At 42.0% G+C, this 23,192-nt stretch overlaps 1 protein-coding gene across 2 annotated transcripts in view; it reads left to right on the forward strand.

Annotated features, from left to right (window-relative positions):
- The window catches only part of LOC145347591 (heparan sulfate 2-O-sulfotransferase 1), a 217,590-nt gene that overhangs the window by 15,174 nt on the left and 179,224 nt on the right, over positions 1-23,192 (forward strand). Inside the window, exon 2 of one of the 2 annotated variants that reach the window (XM_080195180.1) lies at positions 22,378-22,470. The exons of the other annotated variant lie outside the window; for it this stretch is intronic. The gene's annotated coding sequence lies outside the window, so the exon portion shown is untranslated. The remainder of the gene's footprint in view (positions 1-22,377; positions 22,471-23,192) is intronic. 2 annotated transcript variants of the gene reach the window in all.

The raw sequence follows: 23,192 nt of genomic DNA on the forward strand, positions 1-23,192 counted from the left end.
AAAATCTATATCTATTTTGCATTTTTAAATTAATTCTTAATTGCTAGCTGTGAATTATTCATGATTTAACCTTGCTAAACTTCCTACTTTTCAAAACAATTTATTATAGACTGGCCATATCAATGTTGTGGTTATGAAGAGCAAGGTAGAGGCTAAATATTGCTGACAAACCTTGTTTACCTGTCCACTTGAAAGTTCTCTACCGACTATGAGGTGTGTGATGAAATATTTGCTACATATATGGTAAATGCTTGAGAGAACTCAACACTGGAGAATAGAAATGGGTAGGATCTTGACATCGGGTTCGCATATTGAACCCCTCCAGTATGCACCATCTACGTGAGTATCAGCTGCGTTCCTCCTCCGCTATAATCTATATCACCAAGAAAGATGAAGAAACACCTTCATCACATGATGGAAATATCATCACAAGTTAGTTTTTTTTTAGTTTATTATTTTTCGGGATGTGGATGCTAATGACAAAGCCAGCATTTGTTGTCCATCCCTAATTGAGTCTTGGACTGAGTGGCTTACTTGACCATTTCAGGGAATTATTGTGGACTACTAGCCTCGTGACACCACCACCATGCCATTATCTTGCCATATACCATCCTAACTTGGTAATTTATTATAATTCTTTCATTGCTCTTAATCAATATCCAGGAATAGCCTATCTAGCACTATGTATGGTTGAAAGAAAAAGTTGCCATCTTCACCGGGCAATTTGGGATAGGCAATAAATACACCTGTTTCAGCATTACCCACAGAATGAGAGAAACCAGTTGCATATACAAGCATCTTGAACACAGCAAAGCATCCCAAGGAACTTTGCAGGGCAAGAATCAGACAACGCACTGACCCAAAGCAAACAAGTAACTAAAAGCATGGTTAAGGGTGGGGTGGGTTTAATGACTACTTTGAGGAGGAGGAGGGACATTTCAGAGTTCAGAACCTGGATTTATGAAGGCATGGCCTTGAAAGATGGGACAGAAGAATTTGAGGAAGCAAAGGTGGCCCAAAATTGGATGAATGCAGTGCTGTTGGATGGCTGTCGGCTGTAGAAAGTTGTAAAGTTTGCTGCTGTTCACAGTCCATAACATCTAATTAATGCCCAGTAATGAGCTGCTTGATCTGTTCCAAATCTCTCCATTCAGTTGAGACCATTAAAACAAAAATTCTTGTGTTGATTAGTTGGTTTATTTGTGTGACTGTGTTCTTTGCAAGATGGCTGATTTCGCCATTCAGCTCTCCATCTGCTGGCTCTTTGAAAGAGCTGTTCAATTTTGTTGAACAACCCAGCTTTTTGCCCATGACCTTGCAAATTGGTCATCTTCAAGCACATGTCCACATAACATTTTCTTTGGAATCTGATCTTGCCACTCTTTCAGGTAGTGCATTCCAAATCTTAAGGAATTACCCCTCAATTTATTTAAAATTATTTCAAAGCTATGACTTGTGATCATCAACCCACTTGTTCGAGGAAATAATTCTCCTTAGTTGTATTGTCAAAACCGCTCATAATTTTCTATATCGAAATTGAGCCTCCTCCTCTATGCCACAAGAATGTTCCCACTTATTCAGTCTCTCCACGTAACTGAACTCTCATTCCTGGTAAACTTCATGTGCACCCTTCAATGCCATGACATTCTTTTGAAAGTCTTATGCCCCATGGCTGGCATGGTGGCACAGTGGTTAGCACTACTGCCTCTCAGCTCCAGGGACCTGGGTTCATTGGCTTAGGTCACTGTCTCTGGCTGGGGCTCCGGTTTTCTCCCACAGTCCAAACATGTGCGGGTTAGGTGCATTGGCTATGTTAAAATTGCCTCTTTAACGTCTTGGTGTGCATAGGTTAGAGGGATTGACGGGGTGGATGTGCAGTTGTGGGAGTAAGGGTAGGTGGGATTGTTGTTGGTGCAGACTCGATGGGCTGAATAGCCTCCTGCACTGTAGGATTCTATGAATTGAACTCATTAACCAATGTTTTATAAGGATTTTGCACAACTTCCTTGCATTCGTATTCTATCTTTTGGATGTCATTAGCTTTTTTGATGGCATTTGCAATTTGTGCTTCCAGCTTCAACACTCTGTGAATGAATTTTGTTCATATTACCTCTTAATACTTTGTTAACTTTCATCTGCTATGTCTGCCCATTTCACAGTAAGAAGTCTGAGAACACCAGGTTAAAGTCCAACAAGTTTATTTGATAGTAAACCCACAAGCTTTCGGAGCTGTTCCTTTGTTGGGTAAGTGGAAAGTTCTGAGCAGAAACAGGGCACGTAAAAGTGCGCACAGTTTACAGACTACTGATTAGAATACGAGTCGTTACAGCTAACCTGCTATTCAAATCTTAAAGGTGCAGATAGCATTAAACATAGGTTAAAGAGATGTGTATTGTCTCCAGACAGGACAGTAAGTGAGATGTTGCAAGTTGCTGAGCAGAGACTGATAGCCAAGTTCCGCACACATGAGGATGGCCTCAACCGGGATCTTGGGTTCGTGTCACATTATCTGTAACCCCCATGCCTTGCCTGAACTTTTACCTCAGTCCAGCACTGACATCTCCACATCGTATCTGCCCATTTCACCAGCTTCTTGCATCCTCCTGCAATCTATTACAGTCCTCCTTATTGTTTACTACTCTCTGTGTTATGGGCTCTCTTAGGCAGTTCCTCAGGATTGAGGATGTCTTGCTTCCACCCTCGTTCCCCACTGGGTTCTGAGATGACTGATTAGCCCAATGTTGAGCACGTGGTGTTTGAACATAGATGGATTGTTTGGAGGTTTGTTTTCCTTCTCTTGCCTCAACTTGCCTCTACACTTGACCTGACAAAGTATCTACATGTATTCAGTGCCTTCCGTGTACCTTCTCCGGTCAGCTGCAAGCCAGGGATTCCCATGAGTTGGTGATGTTTGATCTTCAGGGATGCTGTCCCAAGAGCGTTTCTGTTGTGCACTGGCAGTCTCCTGCTTTGACTGAGTTCTGAGTACAGCAGCTGCTTTGGGAGTCTGGTGCCAGGAATATGGACTGTGTCCCATCCAGCGGAACTGCCTTTGAATTATTAGCACCTGGGTCCTGGGCAAGGTGGCTTGGGAGAGGACGCTGCTGTTGGATCACCTTTCTTGCCAGCAGATTTGGAGGATCTTGCAAAGGTGCTGCTGGTGGTACTTCCCCAGTTCTTTGAGGTGCCTGCTATCAATTGTCAAGTCCCTGGAGCATCTCGAAGCGCTGGGATCACTATTGTCCAGTAACCCACGACCTGAATTGCGGGTTTGAGATCCGCATTCTCAAACACTGTTTTCCTCAGTTGATTGAATGCTGAGCTACCACATTGAAGGTGATAATGAATTTTCATTTATCTCTGCCTTCATTGAGGGGAAGCTGCTGTGATATGGAAAATGGTACACTGGGGTAAATGTGTAGTGGTCCATTTTGGCAGGACCAGTGGGAGGAAGGAGTACAATATCAAGGGTAGGAGTCTTAGCAGTGTTGAAGAGCAGAAGGATCTTGGGGTCCGGGTCCATAGGACACTCAAATCGGCCTCGCAGGCGGAGGATGTGGTCAAATGGTATGGTGTACTGACCTTCATTAATCGAGGGATTGAGTTTAGGAGTCGGGAGGTAATGCTGCAACTTTATAAGACCCTTGTCAGACCCCACTTGGAGTACTATGCGCAATTCTGGTCGCCTCACTACAGGAAGGATGTGGAAGCTATTGAGAGGGTGTAGAGGAGATTTACAAGGATGTTGCCTGGATTGGGAGGCATGCCTTATGAAAATAGGTTGAGGGAGCTAGGTCTCTCCCTGGAGAGACGAAACTTGAGAGGTGACCTGATAGAGGTTTATAAAATGTTGAGAGGAATAGATAGGGTGGATTCTCAGAGGCTATTTCCCAGGGCTGAAATGGTCGCTACGAGAGGACACAGGTTTAAGGTGCTGGGAATTAAGTGCAGAGGAGATGTTAGGGGTAAGTTTTTCACTCAGAGGGTGGTGAGTGAGTGGAATCGGCCACCGTCGGTGGTGGTAGAGGTGAACTCACTGGGGTCTTTTAAAAGACTTCTGGATGAGTATGTGGGATTTAATAGGATTGGGAGTTACAGATAGTTCTGTGGCTTGGTAGATATGGATGTGATCAGCGCATCTTATGGGCCGAAGGGCCTGTTTGTGCTGTAGTGTTCTATGTTCCCAGGATTAAGTTGTTGATCTTAATCGACGGGAAAGATATTGTGCTATGGGAGATATTTGGAAGAGGACTGCTTCCAGATGTTTTGTGAAAGACTCACTTTTTTTACGTGCTTTGGAAAAGGAGTTGGCAATAAACCTAGAATGCAGCTTCTGAGTGAGTGCACAAGCGTCATCTGCATTCTGAAGTTCTGCAATTCGAGGTTAGGCTGTTTTTTGCTTCTCAGAGCAAATTTGAGTGCTCGGACAATGTGTGTCTCGTTAATTGGAGAAACGCGCTGCCGTTTTTTGGTTTGGCCTGTGGTTAATTGAACGTCCACTTTACGTACAAAAACACGTATGCTGACATATAGTCAATGTTATGGTATTTGGAGTGGCGAATAAATGGCAGAATGGATAGCAAACTGGCCATGGGGGTACCATACGCATACAGACAGGTCAAGGTAGGTGTAGGAAAATGCTGTGTTAAGATGGCGGCACGGGCTCGTTGGGCCGAAGGGCCTGTTTCCCATGCTGTGTTGTTCTTTGTTCTATGAAATAGAAAGTAAGGAGTTAAAGGTTAGTTATTTAAACTGGCAAAAGATGTAAATTTCTGTCCCACAATTGGTGCTGAAACCGTGATTGTTTACTATTTGCAGAAACCATTTTGAATCTTGAATTGAAGGAACAATTTGAAAATTTTGAGATTACGCTAATTTTTGGAGGGTGGTATATTGATGCAGAGGAGGGCTGACAAAATATGGAAAAGAAAACATTAACTTGTACCATGAGTCTGCAGCTGGCAAATTTCAGTACAAAGGATGGTAATTTCTCTAGGAAAAATAAGGAGACCTCGTTCTTTGGAAAATCAAAGTCTTGTTGTACAGAGGAACAGAGATCCAGGGGTGTGCGAATAGCAAAGTATTGATACGGATTAATGAGGCTATTTAAAAACAATAAAGCAAACAAAGCTTTAAGGTTTATTTCTAGAAGGGTAAAGTTGAAAAACAGGGAAATTGTGTTAAACTCATGTGGAGCTCCGACTTGAGTTGGAATACTGAACATAGTTCAGTTCTCCATATTCTTAAAAGGATATAGAACATAAGAACATAAGAAATAGGAGCAGGAGTAGGCCATCTAGCCCTTCGAGCCTGCCCCGCCATTCAGTAAGATCATGGCTGATCTGCCGTGGCTCAGTTCCACATTCCCGCCCTCTCCCCATAACCCTTAATCCCCTCTCTTATCAAAAACCCATCAACCCGCTTCTTAAAAATATTTAGCGAGGCAGCCTCCACCACTTCAAAGGGCAGAGAATTCCAGAGATTCACCACTCTGAGTGAAGAAGTTCTTCCTCAACTCCGTTCTAAACCACCCCCCCTTTATCTTGAGGCTGTGCCCCCTAGTCCTACTGTCCTTTCTGAGCGGGAAGAGTCTCTCCACCTCTATCCTATCCATCCCATTCATCATCTTATACGTCTCAATGAGATCTCCCCTCATTCTTCTGAACTCTAACGAGTACAAGCCTAGTTTATTCAGCCTCTCCTCATAGCTCAACCCCCTCAACTCCGGAATCAGCCTAGTAAACCTCCTGTGCACTCCCTCCAAGGCCAAAATATCCTTGCGTAAGTGCGGCGACCAAAACTGCACACAGTACTCCAGCTGCGGCCTCACCAATGCCCTATACGGCTGCAGCAAGACCTCCCTACTTTTATATTCAATCCCGCTCGCTGTGAAGGCCAGCATCCCATTCGCCTTCCTGACCACCTGCTGCACCTGCAGGCTGGGTTTTTGCGACTCATGCACAAGGACTCCGAGGTCCCTCTGCACCGTCGCCTGCTGCAGTTTTTTGCCGCGTAAGTAATAATCCTTCCTACCATTATTCCTACCAAAGTGGACCACCTCGCACTTGCCAACATTAAATTCCATTTGCCAGTTCCTGGCCCATTCACCCAGCCTATCTAGATCCTTCTGCAGACTCTCCACACCCTCTGCACAATTTGCCGTTCCACCAATCTTGGTGTCATCAGCAAATTTCGACACCATACACTCGGTTCCCTCCTCCAGATCATCTATATAAATGGTAAATAGCTGAGGCCCCAGCACCGACCCCTGGGGCACTCCACTAGTCACCAACCGCCAATCCGAATAGCACCCATTAACCACCACTCTCTGCCTCCTATTTGACAACCAATCCTCTATCCACGCTAACACCCTACCCCCAACTCCATGCCCCCTTACCTTCTGCAATAACCTCTTATGAGGTACCTTGTCAAACGCCTTCTGAAAATCAAGAAAGACCACATTCACCGGCTCTCCTCTATCCACCGCCCTAGACACATCCTCATAGAACTCCAATAAATTTGTCAGACACGACTTCCCCTTAACGAAACCATGCTGCATCTGCTCTATCAAGCAATTCCCCTCAAGATGCCTCGCTATTTCCTCCTTGATGACGGATTCTAACATTTTACCTACAACAGACGTTAAACTAACCGGCCTATAATTCCCTGCCTTTCGCTTGCCACCCTTCTTAAACAACGGCGTAACATTAGCCGTTTTCCAATCTTCCGGCACTTCCCCGGAATCCAGCGACGTTTGGAAAATAACCATCAAGGCATCCGCTATCACCTCTGCCATTTCTTTCAGAACCCTCGGATGCATTCCATCCGGTCCTGGGGACTTGTCCACAATCAGTCCCTCCAGTCTGTCGAGCACCGCCTCGCTAGTAACAATAATGTCATTGAGACCCTCCAGTCCTACCACCTTTCCATCGCTAACACCCGGCAAATTATTCACGTCCTCCTCCGTGAAGACCGAAACAAAAAAGTTTATTCAAGACCTCAGCCATATCCCCATCCCCTACCACTAAGTCCCCCCTCTCATCCTCTAAGGGTCGAACGTTCACCCTAGCCAGCCTCTTCCTTTTTATATATTTATAAAAGCTCTTGCTATCCTTTTTTATATTAAGCGCTAGCCCAGCTTCATAGTTTCTCCTACCCTTCTTTATCAACTTCTTTGTCAATCTTTGTTGACATTTAAACCTCTCCCAATCCTCTTCTCGCCCACTACTCTTAGCTACTCTAAACACCTCCGCTTTTAATTTTAACACTTTCCTTCACCTCCTTCGTTATCCACGGCTTATTACCTCTCCTCCTATGGTCCTTTTTAACCATCGGAATAAATTTCTGCTGAGCACCAAGAAAGATCTCCTTAAAGATCCTCCACTGCTCTTCAGCAGACCTCCCTTCCAACGCGCTCCCCCAGTCAACATTCGCCAATTCTTCTCTCATCCTCCCCTCTGTTCAAACAAAGGACGCGTGTCCAGGAACCCACTTTCTCCTCCTCCATCTGCACCAGAAACTCCACCATACAATGATCACTCTCCCCAAGAGGATCCTTCACCACAAGGTCCCTAATTCTACCCGCCTCATTACGTAACACCAGATCCAAGATAGCTCGCTCCCTCGTCGGCTCCAACACACACTGTTTAAGGAAACTATCCCGGCAGCATTCCAAGAACTCCTCCTCGAGCCCACCGTGTCCAACATGGGTTGGCCAATCAATATGTAGATTGAAATCCCCCATAATTATCGCCGTTCCATTCCTGCACACCGCACTTATTTGCTCGTTAACAGCCCGCCCCACCTCCAGATCATTATTCGGGGGCCTATAGACGACACCCACCAGCGTCTTCCTCCCTTCGCTGTTCCTAATCTCCACCCACAACGACTCCACGTTCTGCTCTTTGGTTCCTATATCATCCCTTGCTACGCACCCCCCCCTTTTTCCTCCCGCCTATCCTTCCTAAACACATTCAGCTCCCAGTCCCTGTCACCTTGCAGCCACGTCTCTGTAATGGCCACCAGATCATGTCCATTTGTGCTGATCTGTGCAAGGATATAGAGGCATTGGGGAAAGTGCCTAAAGAGCGATTTATGGGAATGTCAACAGAATTGACAGATTATACATGTCAGCAAAGATTGAGCAGGCTGTGTCCATTCTGTCTAGAAAAGAACAGATTGAGGGGGTCATCAAATAGAAGAATTTTGATTAGAAAAGATGATTCCATGTGGATAAGATGAAAATGGAAGGCCGTAAATATAAATCGGTCACGAATAAATTCAATAGGAAACTCAGCAGAAACTTATTTACCAGGAGTAATAACAAAGAGAAATGTAGCACAAGGAATTGTTGAGGCACATTTGTTGTTGGGACAGCACGGTAGCACAGTGGTTAGCGCTGCTGCTTCACAGCACCAGGGACCTGGGTTCGATTCCCAGCTTGGGAGACTGTCTGTGTGGACTTTGTACATTCTCTCCCTGGCTGCATGGGTTTCTTGTGGGTGCTCTGGTTTCCTCCCACATTCTGAAAGATGTGCTGGTTAGGTGCATTGACCCAAAAAAGTGCTGGACTCAGGGAATTTCACTGTGACTTCATTGCATGTTAATGTAAGTAGTCTCACAACACCGGGTTAAAGTCCAGCAGGTTTATTTGGTAGCACAAAATAAACTGCTTGGACTTTAAATCTGGTGTTGTGAGACTACTTACTGTACCTACCCTAGTCTAACGCCGGCAACTCCACCTCGTGTTAATGTAAGCCTTACTTGTGACAAACTTTTTTTAACATAGCATAAACTAAATAAATGCATGTGAGAAACATTGGAGATTATGCTGATTAGAATTGGATAGAGGAAGCTTGTATGGAACTTAAGCACTGCTATAGGACAGTTGGGTCAAATGGACTATTTGTGATGTATGTTGTTATTCTATGTATGTTTTACACACATGCACAGGCACAACTCAATTATTTACAATTCAGAGTTGAATTGCGATGAGTTATTGTGGTTGAAATATTGACAGAGTAAATCCTTGCAGAACAATGTATTGAATTCTTAGTGGATAGGAAATACAATTCTTGATTTTTTGGAATGAGGCTCATTAGGATTATTTGTGTATCCCGGTATTTGTTGATTGTCTAAAATTTCAATAAGTTGCAATAGTCATTATTGATGTAAATGTCAACATGTCCTCTATGAACAGACCCTAAATGTCAGCTTCTTGAAAGTCAAAATGTAATTTTGTTGCTGCTGCTCCAATTGCTGTCTAAAAAATAAATTTCTTGGAGTTGAATCCTGTGGGCTATTTAAACTGCTAGAAGTTAATTTTCAGCTTTGAGTCAAGAAACATTATAGTTTTAAATAAGGAGGCAAAAATTGAGGTTTCCATAAGTTGTGAATAAAATGTAGGCTTAAAACAATACATAAATGTGGTGAGCAAATGTATGTATACTTACACTTCACAGTAATTTAACAAAATAGCCCAATCCACAAAATGAGTCAAGGGGTGCTGATTTTTTTAACCTTTGATTTGCATTTCATTGCAGCCAGAGTAAGGAAATGAATTCTCCTACAATCTTGAGGTATTCCAGGCAAAAAGTGTATCTTTGTACTTATAATAGAAATATTCATAGTGGGCAGTTGTCTGAAGTATATGATTGTTCATCTTTGGCATTATTGCTTCAGAGGTCAGAATGAGTAGTCTGGGAAATAATAGATTCAGCGTGGTCTAACACAGATGCTAGTGAGATTGAAGGCGCAGTTTTGAGGCTCTCTGGCTAACATTGAACCCACACTTCATACTTCGTTTTGGAGCATCAGTTTTTGATACTTGGTGCCAAAGAGTTCCATTCTGTGCCCTGATACTTGATGGATGTAAATACTTTTGGGGATAGGAGATTGTAAAAGAGGGAAACATCAATTATATCTTATTCAGAGGATGGGGGGGTGTTTGGAGGAGGGTGGTTGGGGGTAGAGGGTGATGGGAGAGGGGTTCCCTGAAGCAGGAACACATTCTTATCTACCTAAGTTAATACACTTTTTTGAAGGTGTAATTTGGCAAGGAAGTATTCGATGAAGGACATGACACTAGGAAGTTCTGTAGAACAAAGGGACCTTGGAGTGTTTATCTTAGATCTATGAAAGCAAGAGGGCATATTGGTAGGGTGGTGAAAAAGGCATATGGAACACTTGCCTTTATCAGTCGAGGCATAGATTACAAAAGCAGGGAAATCATGTTGGACTTGTATAGAACTTTGGTGAGGTCACAGTTTGAGTACTGTGTAAAGTTCTGGTTGCCACATTAATAGAAGGACGTGATTGCACTGGAAGAGATTCACCAGGATGCTGCCTGGGATGGAACATTTAAGCTGGAACAGAGAATGCTGAGGGGCGATCTGATGGAAGTGTACATGATTTTGAGAGACGTGGACAGAGTGGATAAGGAGCAGTTGTCCCTTTTTAGTTCAAGGGTCAGTCACGAGGGACCTGAGTTCAAGGTGAGGGGCAGGAGGTTTCGGGGGGATGTGAGGAAAAACTTTTTTAACCAGAGGGTGGTGACCGTCTGGAATGCATTGCCTGGGAGGGTGGTAGAGATAGGTTGCCTCACATCCTTTAAAAGTGTCTGGTGAGCACCTGGCACATTGTGATATTCAGGGCTATGTATTATAATATTAGAACAAAGCCAATGAAAACTTTGTTTTTTGTACATTTAAGGGGATGCTTATCATTGCTGAACGTGCTGCATTTATGGATTTCTGTAGATCAATTGAACAACAAGCCTGGGAAAATATAATGACTATTAAGTCTTCTCTTTGACTCAGCAGAGTAATGGCAACTTTTTCGGTGTGGCATTTCTTTTTTTCTGATCTTATTTATCCATGTTCCTGTTCACAACGGTGTTAAGACAGGCCCAATCGTTATGTTAGAAGTCATATCTTAATGAGAACAGAGTCTTCTCCTCCTCCGATTAGAAAGGATTGTTAATCCAGTTTGTTTTCTGGCCTTGAAAGGAACATGATGTTCTATCCCATTTCGCCATCTTATAATGCTGCTTTAGGATTCAAAACATTATTAGAAGTAAAGTGCGACAATGGCTGAAATTTTAAAATAAAAACTGAACTTCAATTTATATGCCTTAACCTATAATATTTATGTGACATATAAGATGACCCAAAATGCGATATTAGGCTGGTGCATGCCTGTAAGTCACCCCTATTTTTCAGCTAATAATACACATTTAGGGTCTTTTTGGCTTTGAGTGCTTCAACCTTTCAGCTCATAGTACATGTTTAGTGTAATACTTGCCTTACAAGATGGTACATGAATCAATCAGGAAAATTGGACCATGTTGCCAATAAGGTGCATAGCACACGCAGCAGACTGGATGGCAACTGAACAGCAATGGTCCTCCTGCAAAAAGACTGAAGTACAAACCGATTTCAAGTTAAAAGTTGTGATATTTAGTAACTCACCAAATAAGTATTGAGTCAAAAGTTGGTGTGAGAATAGAGAGTGGAGGAATCTGCCCTGAAGAAGATGCCCAAGACCAAATATACCATGAGTTCAGGGGCCAGTCACTGGCATGTATTGGAATGGGCCCTCAAATTGTCAGAATGACTATGTTGTTACGAGAAGTGCACTTAAGACGGCCAGATCAAACCCGCGAGTACTGCAAAGATTTGGAGCAAAAGCTGGTTGGTGGAGCTAGTCAGTGAAATTAAAATGTCTGCTCTTAGATCATCGGCACCAAAGTTATCAGTTTCTAGGATGATTATGAAACCAAAAACATCACAGCTGACCCAGAGTGGAACTCTTATGATGCCATGACCAAAGTGACTCAGAATGAACTCTGTGCATCAAATGTGTGGGTTTGGTTGATTGGCCATGCTAAAATTGACCCTAGTGTCAGGGGGATTAGCAGGGTGAATGTGTGGGGTTGAAGGAATAGGGCTTGAGTGGGATTGTGGCCGATACAGACTCTGGGCCGAATGGCCTCCTTCTGTATTGTAGGCATTCCATGAGATGCCAAATTTTGACAACATTTTTGATTGTGCTTCGAACTACGCTGTTAGAATGATTCATTAAGTAAATGATGACAGATTTGCTGGTGTTATGTTCTTCACATTTTAACATGGCCACCACCATCACCTGTGTTTCATATCTTCGACTATAGTACTATGGTTTATAGGTTTATAAAATGTTGAGAGGAATAGATAGGGTGGATTCTCGGAGGCTATTTCCCACAGCTGAAATGGTCGCTACGAGAGGACACAGGTTTAAGGTGCTGGGAAGCAAGTACAGAGGAGATGTTAGGGGTAAGTTTTTCACTCAGGGTGGTGAGTGAGTGGAATCGGCTGCCATCGGTGGTGGTAGAGGCGAACTCGCTGGGGTCTTTTAAAAGACTTCTGGATGTGTACATGGGGTCTAATGGGATTGGGAGTTACAGATAGTTCTGTGGCTTGGTAGGTATGGATGTGATCAGTGCATCTTGTGGGCTGAAGGGCCTGTTTGTGCTGTAGTGTTCTATGGTAAATTTGGAACCACTGAGTGATTTATTGTTAGTTTCTCCAACTCTAGCCTTCCAACTGCTCAGCTGAAATCTGAGAAAAACTATCTTCTCAACAGTGCTAAATTATCTAATCCCTCAGTAATTATGGCCTTTTTTTAGACCCCAGATAGTGATGTGGATTCTCAAGGGGATTGCGCAACTTAGCAGACTGAAAGGGCAGGATGGTGGCACATGGTTAGTTAGCACTGCTGTGTCACAGCGTCAGGCAATGGAATTCGACTCCTAGCTTGGCTCACTGTGCGGAGTCTGCAAAGGTTTTGTCTGTGTCTTTGTAAGTTTCCTCCCACAATTTGAAAGACATGCTGGTTAGGTGCATTGGCCATGCTAAATTCTCCCTCAGTGTACCGGAACAGACGCCAGAGTGTGGCGACCAGGGGACTTTCACAGTAAGTTCATTGCAGTGTTAATGTGAGCCTACTTGTGACACGAATAAATAAATTTTAGGATGATCTTGAAATTTCTCTTTTAACAATGATTGAATAGCTCAAAACGTGAAGTGCTCGATTTGAATATATGTCAAAGAACTGTGTCCTCGATAGTATTCCAAGATAATTAGAGCAATTTATTTTGTAGCTGTTTAACGTGACGGGGAAATGGCAAGTAGTAAAGCACTTTGTTGCTATATGCAAACTAGTTCTGTGTTATGGTGAAAGGATTTTCATGTACCTTTTCCTTGTCTTTTGCTGAAACGATGATGGGCCTAATTTTTTTTTACATATTGCTTATCTAGATCCTGTAAATTTTACATTGTGCCATGATTTATGCTCAAGTGTTTAATTGTTCACTTTTAATGTATCCCTACTAATCATTCCCGGAGGAATAAATCTTTATTAGTCATGCAACACAGTGACAAATGAACTTGCTTAAATATGGTATTGTGTAGTAACATCGTTATGGATAGAAAATATATCCTGCTTTGGTTGTACAGTGCAAATAGTGTTCTCTAAATGTGTGTGTTTGGTGTATTCCTTGGAACAGTGAGCTGGTTTTTTTTTAAAGTGGTTCTCTTCAGTTTTCTTTCTGATTGGGCAAGATCTTCTGCTAAATGTTAGAACTGCTTCGTCCATATTGATCTGAAGGCTGTACCCTTAGCTGGTCACGTTTGACTTCAGATGCAGCATCCCGAAGAAATTAAATAGTGCAGGACTTCATGCAGAGTGTGTGTAGAGGATCAATGCAGAAGATGGATCCCATTTTTACAGCACAGCTATCATATGGTAACTTAAAGTCCAATCTTTGAACATTACTGAATGGATAAGTGACTGATCAGGTGGGGTCAGATTGGGGAGCTACTGGGGAGACAGTCAAGGTGGTGGGGGGTTGGCCCCCACATGGGTCTGCTCATCTCTGTCATACATCAAGTCTAACAATCGGAGATCAGAGTAATTGATTCTTGATCTAGATGTTATTTATATTAGATCACAGAGCTGTTAGGTGTTTCTCATTCAAACTGAATTTCTTTATAAGCAAAAACACTCTCAAAATAAACATTGATTTTCTCCCTTAAAGGGAAATAACTGGCTACGTGGGTGTTACATGAGTGCAAGGGTCAAGAATCAGAGGACTGTGATTTAAGGGCGAATGGCAAAAGTGCTAAAAAGCAACATATAGAAAAACATAGAATGCCCTGTCTGAGTGTGTGGTGAAGGCAGATTAAATTGTGATTTTCAGAAGGAAATTGGATAATTATCTGAAGAGAGCAAAATTGCACGATTACAGGGAAAAGGGCGAGAAGTGGAATGAGTTGAGTTGCTCTTAGAGCTCGCTTGCACAGACATGATTGGCCTCCTGTAATGATTCGATAATTCTAAAACTGTCACTTTTGTGTGGAATACTTTGGATATGATGCAGTGCTGTGTAACTGCAAGCATTACTCAAGCGTTCCCTTTAAGTGAATTGAAACTTGAGTCGCCATGTTACAAGTTGAGACGGTCCATCGTAGACCTTACTGAAACCTTTACATCAACAATTGTTACTTCTTGAAGAGATATGAGAGTGAGTTTTTGTTGTTGGGGTAAGTGAGACTGAAAATGTTGATGATCTCAAAAGGTGATCTCATTAACTTTTGATTAGGCACTGAATAAAAATAGGGGAGTGCACTGCTTTGATGACATTATGGGATTGCAGCATCATGTGTTTCATTACAGCCATAGTATTCGGCACGAGCCACAGTTTGGATGTTTTTATCTTGCGGCTTGGCTTGTTTGCAGATGACTAGCCTGTGCCAATCATGCCCTAGCTTGGGTGTGCTGCCCAAGTGAAGATATGAATCAGCATCTGGCATTTATAGAGCACAGGCATAGTGGCACAGTGGTTAGCACTTCTGCCTCACAGCGCCAGGGACCCGGGTTCGATTCCTGGCTTGGCTCACTGTCTGTGGATTCTGCACAAGTTTCCTCCCACAGTCCAAAGATGTTCTGGTTAGGTGCATTGGCCATGCTAAATTCTCCCACAGTGTACCCAAACAGGTGCCAATGTGGTGACGAGGGGAATTTCACAGCATCTTCATTGCAGTGTTAATGTAAACCTACTTGTGACACTAATAAATAAACTTTAAAAGAAGTGATGAAGACATTATGGTTTTGGCAGCAAAGAGATGATTGAAAAATTGAATATTGTTGTGCTAAAGATGAAAAATAAAAATCATGTTGGCAATTTTCAGATGCAGTGAAGAAACTGGAAATCGGTATTAAGATGGACGCCAAGGCTCTGCATTAGAAAAATTGGCTTGTTAATAGGAGGCCAAGGGTGATGATGGAGGGTTTCATTCATGATTTGAAGCCAGTGACCGCTGGTGCTGGCACCCTTGATGGATGCCATATACATTGATGACTTGGATCGGAATGTATAATTAATATGTTTGCAGATGACCTTAGAAGTGGTGGTGGCATTGAGAGTGAGGAGGATAGCCTTCAGACTGCAGACTGAAATTGATCAGCTGGTAAGTCGAGCAGTTGGAATTTAATTCTATGAAGATGCATTTTGGGAGGTTTCATGAGTGTAGGATATACAAAGTAAACAGTAGGTTCCGAGGGAATATTGAGGAACGGGGGACCTGGTGTACAAGTCCATAGATCCATGAAGGAGGCAGCACAGGTAGATGGGATGGTGAAGAAGGCATAGGGAATACTTGCCTTCATTAGCCAGGCATTGAATGTAGGAGCACAGAGGTCTTTGTGCAACTTTATCAAATATTCATTAGGCCACAGGCAGAGCATTATATGCAGTTCTGGTTGTCAGACTGTCAGAAGACATGATAGCACTAGAGAGAGTGAGAGAAGATTCACCAGGATGTTACCTAGAATGGAAAGTTTTAGCTCTGAGGAGAGACTGGATAGGCTGGGTTTGTTTTCCCTGGAACAGAGGAGGCTGAGGAGGGGATCTGATTGTGATATACAAAATTGAGAGATAGATTGTAGGAATCTTTTCCCCATGGCAGAGTGTCTAGGACCAAAGGGCATAGGTTTAAGGTAAAGAGTAAGTGGTGTAGAGGGGACCTGACGAAAAATTTTCTCACCCAGTGAGTGCGAAATATGGATCACACTGTCTAAAAGGATGGTGGAGGCAGGTACTCTCTCAACATTTAAGAAGCATCTGAATGAGCACTTGAATTGCCGAGGCATGGCAGGCTATGGACCAAGTGCTGGTAAATAGGATAAGTACAGATTGGTATTTGATCAGCATAGACATAGTGAGCTGAAGGGCCTGTTTCAGTACTGTATGAGGAGGCCTCAGTTCTGCTCCTGATAACTTTATAATGGTGCTAATACTGCAAGTCTGAGGAATAAGTTCATGCTTCAATATTAAATTCAATGCTAATATGCACAAAATATGGTATTAGGGTGAATTAAATCTTATTTGAGTAGCCTGCTTGTGCAAAATTAAATCAAGCTCCAGTTCTAATCCCAGTATAGTACAAGATTATTTTTTGACTTTGCCTGCTTTGTGATAATTTGTAAGGACTGTTCTTTAATTTCTGTTTTCATTATTGTGTTTTTCACACTTGTCGTGCTGATTCCACAATCTGTTTTGCGCTAACTACATGCTGTCAGTCAACGATGCTCAATGTTAACACACCCTCACCTTCAATTACACACTTTGTTAAATGAAATGTCAGCTTTAACTGAGAAATGTCTGTTGTGCATAAAACGATTATATTATTTTCAAGTCATGAATTTTTGAGGATATAAAAAAAACTGTCACCTTGAGCAGCTTATCGCTGTCCCACGGCAGCTCCCCAAGCAATTGCAGGAAGTGTACACCTGCTCCTTCTTCTATCCTCACTGTTCAAGGCCCCAAACACTCCTTCCAGACTAAACATCAATTTACTTGTATTTCTTTGAATTTAGTCTGTTGTATTGGCTGCTCACAATGCAGTTGTCCCTACATTGGGGAGGCCAAATGCAGATTGCATGTCCGCTTTACAGAACATCTCTGCTCAGTCCTTGAGCGTGATCCTGACCTTCCGATTACTTGCCATTTCAATTCATCAATTTGCTGTCATGCTCACGTTTCTGTACTACATCTCCTACAATGTACCAATGAAGCTCAGTACAAGTTGGAGGTCAACAGCTTCAGACAATGAACTCTGTCCTATATTTTGAAGCCCTCACCCTCTTACACTTTATTATTTTTGCTTTCAGAGCTGCTTTATTCTGCAATTTAAAACGTACTATGGACCAATGCTTTGTTTATTTACTACTACCATTACCATTCCCTTCTGTGTTTGGTATTTAATCTCCATTGCCCTCTCATGTCCCATTGGCCTTCAGTTTGTTCTGCTTTATCCTCCCTCCTTTTTTTTTCAACAGTGAAGCTCACCACATTTCTATCTCTGTTATGAAGAGGAGTCATGATGTGGGTATGCCGGCGTTGGACTGGCGTAAACACAGTAAAAAGTCTGACAACACCAGGTTTTAGTCCAACCTATTTATTTGATAATATACTCACAAGCTTTCGGGGTTAGCCCCTTCTGTGCTTTATATGCTCTGTCTGAGGCCAGAACTCTCCATTCACCTGACGAAGGGGCTAACCCCGAAAGCTTGTGAGTATATTATCAAATAAATAGGTTGGACTAAAACCTGGTGTTGTCAGACTTTTTACTATGAAGAGGAGTCATATTGGAGTCAAAATGCTAACTCTGTTTCCTCCCCACAGATGCTGCCAGACCTACTTAGTTTTTCCATCACTTTGTTTTGCTAATTTTACATGATTCGTTGCCACTTGTGTGCAATTTCTCCCTGTTAAATATCAACTAAAAATTAGTTTTTGTTTTTCTTCATTCATGGGACATGGGTGTCATGTTTATTGCCCATCCCTCACCAGAATTAATTGAAATTTATAAAGGTAAGCTAGATAAACTTGATGTCCCCATTTCAGACTCTAGTGGCACATAAGGTAACCTATTTTTCCCACAGTTCTATCTTTACCTAAAGGCGGCATGATAGCACAGTGGTTGGCACTGCTGCCTCGCAGCTCCAGGGACCTGAATTTGATTTCAGCTTGGGTCACTGTCTGCATGGGTTTCTTCTGGGTGCTCTGGTTTCCTCCCACAGTCCGGAAGGCGTGCTGGTTACGTGTGTTGACCATGCCCAATTCTCCTTCAGTGTACCTGAACAGGTGCCAGAGTGTGGCGATTAGGGGATTTTCACAGTAACTTCATTGCAGTGTTAATGTAAGTCTTTCAGTCCTAATAAATTTAAAAAAAAATGAAATTTCAACACATGCTCTGGGTTGTTAGTGTAGCCGAGGCCTTATTTTTTTTGTGGCTGTATCAGTAGCTTGACCGGGGAAGCTGGTTCTGTGCAGGAATGTGGGTTGTCACCACACTGCTCCTTTTGAATGTAAGTCTCCAGTATTCAGAGGCTGGAACCCTGGTTTCAACTTATTGGGGCAAAGTTAGAATATTACTTTTATTGAAGTGAAAAGTGACTTAGTTTGCACCTTTATTTAAATCCTTGCAGATGTTTTGAACCTTCCTGGGGTGAATGGTTATAATCAAAGTGTATTATGCATTTGGTGGGCAATGTTCGTAGATTTTCATACAGTGAAATAGGTTGAACTTTTCATGCAGGACCTGTGGTTGTAGAATCTGGGAAGAGTGATGGATCGTAATATCTTGTGCAATCGTGATATGGGATTAAAATTTTAAATCATCGGCTGCCTATAATTCTTTTGGTTTTTGGCTGTAAATACAGAAAAATGTTCTGTTCCTCAACTCCATTATCTCTGCCCTTCAAGAACAAAATTCACTTCAAAGCCATGTATTGAGGTTTATCGTAAAGGGCTTTGAAGCCCTACTGTCATGTGACAGCAGAATCTTCAAGCTGAATTCACAATGTAGAATCAGTTCTAAAACTAAACACAAAATTGAGTTTGTTGTCGAAGAATGTTTATGTTGATAGTTAAAACTTATTTTGTTCTCTGTTCTTCTCAGTCTCCTGAGGATTTTGATTCCTTGATGTGTTTTACTTCTTCCATAGAAATTGGTATTTCTTTTGTTACTCTTCAGAGGTCCATTATTTATGTGAACGTTGACGCTCCCTGCTGGTGGGCTGCTTAGCCATGAGGATCCTCATTTAATCTCACCTGGCATCCATGCCCCCAATTCCAGATGATCACAGGCTCTTAGACAGTAATGGAAATCCTGGCCACTAATTCAGGAAAGTGTAGCCACCGTGTCTTTCTGACAGTTGAACTGAGGTTGGCTAACTCAGCGTAGACCAAGAATCCAACCTGGCAATGTCATAGACTGTTTGCTTTGGCTACTTACAAAGTTAATCTTGCCTAAATTATTGGTAATTGTAAGCCTCTTCCTCTTGCTTGCTACATATCATGAAAGTAATTAACCATGTTGTACTTGATGAAAGCAGCAGTAAAAAAATATATATTTTGGACACTTGAAATATCTTGCAGATTAGCCTCACCTATCTGAAGTGGCGCAAGGTGAACTTTCATTTCATGGAAAAATATTGAAATTTGAGGAATACTGAGTTCAGGTTAAGCTAAAACTCTCAATCCAACCATTATCTTGCAATTGAGTCTCTGTCTATGTGTGCCATGCTTGTGAACCCACCTCTTCACTTACTGGATGAAGGAACAGTGCTCCGAAAGTTTGTGATACCAAATGAACCTGTTGGACTTTAACCTTGTGTTGTGAGACTTCTGACTGTGCCCACCCCAGTCCAATGCCAGCTTCTCCACATCAGGTTACGATATAAACAGGTCATTTAACCCTGCACTGTGAACACCAAAACTGGACAACACATTCTCAAATTCATTGATCCTCAAGCACGACCAGAGATTAAAAATTGTTTTCCCAAGGATTAGGTTATGGAATAGGCTGCCAACAAAAGCGTTTTGTGTAGATTGTTTTGTTCAACTCGTTGTCTGAGAAGTTGCAAAGCCATTTGGTTTGAGAGTGATTGGCTTCCTTCTGTTGATCATGGCTCTGGTTGATGTTTCTGCAATTGACGTTAGATGGGGAGTAGAACCCAAACAAGTGTTAATCACCGACCTACCTTGCTGAAATCATCTAGCGAAAATACCTTGAATTAAGCGAAGTGGGTTTGATCTACTGCGCGTCAATTAATATGCAATGTCTTAGAATAACTGGTATCAGTGTAGTCAATTCAGTATGGAATTTCTGCTGGAAAACAGGACACTTTGGAAGTCTAATTACTAGAGTGCAATTTTCATTTTGTTCAACATGACGATGAACCTTGCTGTGTGAAATTAGGAATTAGAATTTAAAACTGCATTAAGTGAAATATTTCTGGAGAATCTGGTTCCGTGTTTGTCCAAATTCACTTGTGTTATTAATATAGTACTTGCTGTGTATCAGTGAAAATTGTTCCACAAAACTTATTTACAAAATGTTTTTTTTGGCGTATGTATCATCTTTAAGAGTGTAGAATTTGGCTTGCCACTGGCTGTTGACCATGATTGTAATGGGACTTCTGTGAAGGCTGTAAGCAAACAATTATATCTGTCTTAAAGATTACCAGGCGGACTCCTTGATAAGGTCAGATAGTGTGCATGCATTTTGAGCTTTCCAACTCTTGTCACATAATGGCTTATTCCAGTGCAGTTGCCTTTCTAGGATTTAAATATAATTTGAGAGGTTTGCCTAAAAACTGTTGGTCAATTTGACCCAACCAGCAATTGACAAAGACTATATTAATCAATTATAATTATAGTGTCAATTGCAATTTGTATCAATTGACATAAAAATGACAAGCCTACATTTTTCCTCCAATGTTCTTTGAAAGTAATCAACCAAAGAGTGCTGACTTTTGAGGAGTTCAGTAACATTTCCAGTGGAGGAAAAATATTAAATGGGCATTAGAGACCCTTGAGGGACAGTTTAAGTTGCATGCAGATGCTTTCCTGTAAAAGAAAATATCAACAGTGGCATTGTATCCATAGAATTATTCAGTGTACCCTGAAGCTACTGCGATTGTTCACTCTCGCCGAATGAAAATGCTGTGATAAAGCACTCTTGTTTGTGTTCTTCTGTCGGATGGTTTTGAGCATAGTTTAACAACAAAAATGTTGCGCGAATGCTCTAACAGTAATAATGGCTAGCTAATTATTTCTGCAATTTTTCGATATTTAAACTGATTATCTCTTTTTTGGCATGTTGAGTAGATAATTTCTATTCATGGGAGATGAAATCATCAATATTGTAACCAATTGAGATTAATTCAGAAGTTCAATTGAAGGACTAATTAATTTCAACCTAAGGTGAGACCAGTCTTAAGAAATTGACTCGTTCTGAAGTTAAGACTTTTAACTTGGTTTCTAATAGCAGTGAGGCACCTGAAAAAGCACTGATTCCGATCAAAAAGGGTCCAGGATTTTGTCTCAAGGCATTATTAACTCTCTTATTCCATCTGTTAGGAAGCATGTACATGTAGCTCAGGATGGTTCCCTTAGTTTTTCTTATTCGGTAGGAAAGTGCAACTCTTCACAACTCGGTTTGAACCAAGAAGGGAGAGGTGGTTCTTTTATGAACAGGAGAACTAGGAGCAGGAGCTAGGCCATTCACCCTCCATGATTATATCCTCAGTAATGAGGGAGCCTAGCACATCAGACCAGAAGACTAGATTGAGACACATAACCATCTTCACCGAGAAGTGCCTCGTGAATAATTAATCTTGTCCTCTTCTATTAGTCCTCAGCCAATTCAATTCACTAAATGTGAAATCAGGAAACAGCTGAAAGCACTGGATACAGCAAACTCTGTGTATAGTCTGACAACATCCCTGCGGTAATGCAAAAATGCTTCATCTCCCTTTTATCCACCCTGCTTCATACATCTTTAAGTAGGCTTACACTAACACTGCAATGATATTATTGTGAAAAATCTCCTAGTCACCACACTCTGGTGCCTGTTCGGGTAAACTGAGAGAGAATTTAGCATGGCCAATGCACCTAACCAGCACGTCTTTCGGACAATGGGAGAAAACCTGGAGGAAACCCACGCAAACATCGGGAGGACCTGCAAACTTTGCACAGACAGTGACCCAAGCCAGGAATCAAACACGAGGCCCTGGTGCTGTGAGGCTGCGTGGCTAACCACTCTGCTACCATGCCTCAATGAACTCTAATAAATTAGTTAAATGTTATTGCCCTTTCAGCTATGTTGATTGCATTACAGTTTTTGAAATGTTCTGCTACCAGTAATGGATTTTAGCATATCTTAATGACAGATGTGAGGCTAATTGGCCTTTGGTTTCTTGTTTTTTTCCCTTCTCTCCTTTATTGGGACAATACATTTGTGGTTTTCCAATCCACTGTGGCCTTTGCAGAATTCAGGGAAATTTTGGAAGATCCTAACCAATGAATCCACTGTGTCTGCAGCTGCTACTTTAAGATCCTGAGATGCAAGCCATCAGCTCCAGGTGACCTGTCAGCCTTTAGTCTCATTGGTATTCCTCAAACCTTTTCTCTCCTGATTGTTTTGAGTTCCTCCTCCTTTCTTGATTTTCAACTATTGGAATGTTTTTGCATCTTAACTGTGAAGACAGATACAAAATACCTGATCAAAGTCTGTCATTTTCTTGTTTCCCATTATGAATTCCCCAGTCTCTACCTTTAAGGATTGAACCTTTACTTTAGCTACTCTCTTTTTCGCAGACTTGTAAAAGCTCCTCTTCTCCATTGTTTTCTGTCTTACTAGTTTATTCTTGTATTTTTCTTCTTTTCTTTTAATCTTCCTTTACAATTTCTCACTTTTTCTAATTTCCTGGCCTATCACTAATCATTGCAGCATTGTACTTTGAATTTGGTGCAATCCTTACCATAAGACATAAGAGCAGAATTAGGCCACTCGGTCCGTCAAGTCTGTTCTGCCATTCACCATGGCTTTTTTTTTCTCGTCCTCATTCTCCTGCCTTTTCCCCATAACCCCTGATCCCCTTATCAATCAAGAACCTATCTATCTCTGTCTTAAAGACACTTAATGGCCTGGCCTCCACAACCTTCTGCGGCAAACAGTCCACAGATTCACCCCTCTCTGACGTAAGAAATTCCTCCTCGTCTCTGTTTTAAAGTATCATTCCTTTAGCCTGAGTTTGTGCCATCTGGTCCTTGTTTTTCTTACTAGTGGAAACATCCTCTCTGC

Source organism: Carcharhinus amblyrhynchos, chromosome 9, assembly GCF_965287045.1.
Source record: "Carcharhinus amblyrhynchos chromosome 9, sCarAmb.v2.hapA, whole genome shotgun sequence".
Classification (NCBI taxonomy): domain Eukaryota; kingdom Metazoa; phylum Chordata; class Chondrichthyes; order Carcharhiniformes; family Carcharhinidae; genus Carcharhinus; species Carcharhinus amblyrhynchos.